General features: G+C 38.8%; 1 protein-coding gene across 1 annotated transcript in view; it reads right to left on the bottom strand.

Moving 5' to 3' along the window:
- Nucleotides 1-2498, bottom strand: part of CHCHD3 (coiled-coil-helix-coiled-coil-helix domain containing 3) — a 164313-nt gene that overhangs the window by 46148 nt on the left and 115667 nt on the right. The window lies entirely within an intron of this gene.

Genomic DNA, 2498 nt, shown 5'->3' on the forward strand with positions numbered 1-2498 from the left:
GTGCAACTGAAACCCAGTGGGAGGTAGGGATAAGAAAAAAGAGTGAAAATCTCTGTGTTACTATTGTAATCACAAAAGCCCTGCATACATCCAGCACCTAACTCTACTGTAAATCCCACAAAGCAGGGTTTGCTGAGAAATAATGCATGAGATGTCATTGACTACAATCTAGAACAGTCTTCAATACATACTTTTGTAACTTGCATTATGCTGTTTCATTGCACCGAACAGCAATACATATGCAACCCTATACAATTTGCTATCTTAAAAATGAAATCTGTTCAAAAATGCAACTATGATGCACACTTTAAAAGCCTGTTAGAGAAGTTAAGCAAGAAATCATGAAAAGAAACTTAAAATCATGCCTTCACATTTCTAGACATTTTGCTGAATAAAATGGTTAATACAAAAGATTGCGTTTTTTAACCCGCTTATTTCTCTAGACAATAAATTGTGTGGTATCTTCTGTATAGTTTATCAGAGAATTCACTCTCAGTATGATGTTTTGATGATTACAATGTTCTTCCCTGCTTGGAGAAACTGAGGCAATGAACAAACGGTGAATTTTCCAAGGTACGAAACAGAAATAGGATTATCAAACAGATTTTCTGAGTAACGAGTAAATGTTTGAACAAAGGCAAAATTGCCATTTATTCAAAAAATAGAGGCACCTTCTGTAACGCGGGTCAAAATGCAAGTGTTTGTACCTGTAGAAAGCAGTAATTACAGTTTATGTCATATTAACCACTGCCAAGCACTAGTATGCTTCTACTTTTGAAAACTGTAAGCTAGTGAGGATTAACTACTGAAATCAGTAGCAAGCTTGGCACGAACAGACATTTGAGCTGGCATGCAGCAACAATTATCTGCAAGGCTTTTAAAAATACATATGCTATCAAACACCAAAAAAATACTCTGTATTATTGTCGCAGTCTATTGGGAACAAGAAATAGCTGCTTTGGGCTTTATGTTTGATAAATATATAGCTAAACAAGCAATAAATTTTGTTGCAGGAAAAAATCCTTAACTGGATTACAGTGGTACCAGATATGGAAAACACTGAAATGTTATTAAGGTAAGACATTTTAAAAAATTATAATTCTTCTCTGAGAATTAGACATATGTTTGAACTCCTCTGCTATGGTTCATTTGAATTTGCTTCCTAATTACTGCAGTTATGTTTTTGTGTTTTAGGGTGCATAAATACATATTCCTACGTGATTATGGCCCACAGCAATGCAAGCGGTTAAACTCTCTGACATGGGGAAAAAAAATAGAGATTTCAAAAGTGGCAGGAGAGTATCTACTCATTTCAAACACATGATTATCTTTCCATATTTCAAAAGGAAAGGCCTTTTGAGGCATAGAAATATGCATGTGAGTAGAAACATATTGAAAAATCTCAGCTTTCAGGTATAATGCTTTTCCGTTAGAAAGGCGTAAGATGGAGGAGCTCTCAATTCTCTCTGACACACTTAAAGAGAGCTGAACATGCCACCAGCCTGGCATTATCATTTCTGTCCCCTCTCCCAGCTACTGATGGTTCACTACAACTTTTTCTAAGCTGTGGCGATATCCCAATTAAAAACAAGAGCAACAACGAGCCCCACTGCAGCTAAACTGGACTTGTTTCATACCAAGCTGGTTATCAGACACAGAACCCACGAACGGCCTGAAAAACAGTTAAAACAGAATACGAGAGAAGAAACCTTCACCTTGGAAATATTAGTGTAAAAATGACACATTATTTTTCCAGGAAGGATCTCACAAATACAGAAACACAATGCCAGCTGCTCCCTCCCTTTTGAAGGAATTGGGAGGCAGGGATTTTAAAGGAATCTGGGTAATGCCCAAGACAACAAATTGGTTTTGTTCTCTTCAAAGCAAAAACTCGATTGCAAAGAAGCTGTCACTAGGCTTGTCACCAAGTCCATTATTCTGATTTTCTCCCCTCCTATTTTCCCAGTTTTCTTCCTTCAACCCTCCTGGTCGTCTTGAACTTGAGTTCCTTCTGCCACCTTTAAAGCTAGTATTTTAGTTTCTGGGGAGTTTCACGGGTAACGCAATACAGAAAAAACTTTATTTAAACTTTCACTCCTCCTGCAGCAAAGCCAGGCCAAAGCTGAGATCCGTGCCACAATTAACGTTATGCAAAACGCAGTACATCTGTCTTCCCCTCTCTGCAGTGGGCTTAAAATGTAGGCGCATCCTAAGATTTTGGTTCAACTCTTACCGTGGCCGGACTCTCCCTGATGTTAAGAATATCACCGCTAGACACAATCGCTCCTGGGCAGGACTCGATCTCTTGCACATGAAGAGAACAATAAAGATGAGATGAGAAAGACGATATGCCTAAACCAGGACAGAACACAGAGCGCCAATTTCCTCAAGCACGGTGTGAACCGTGTCCTTTACACAAAGGCTTCCCAAAAACCAGCATCCTCTGTGCTCACGGTATAGAAACAGAAACGAGGTTCAAATCCGCTGTCCCTTTTCCC

This window comes from Pygoscelis adeliae, unplaced genomic scaffold (genome assembly GCF_000699105.1).
Source record: "Pygoscelis adeliae isolate BGI_AS28 unplaced genomic scaffold, ASM69910v1 Scaffold207, whole genome shotgun sequence".
Classification (NCBI taxonomy): Eukaryota; Metazoa; Chordata; class Aves; order Sphenisciformes; family Spheniscidae; genus Pygoscelis; species Pygoscelis adeliae.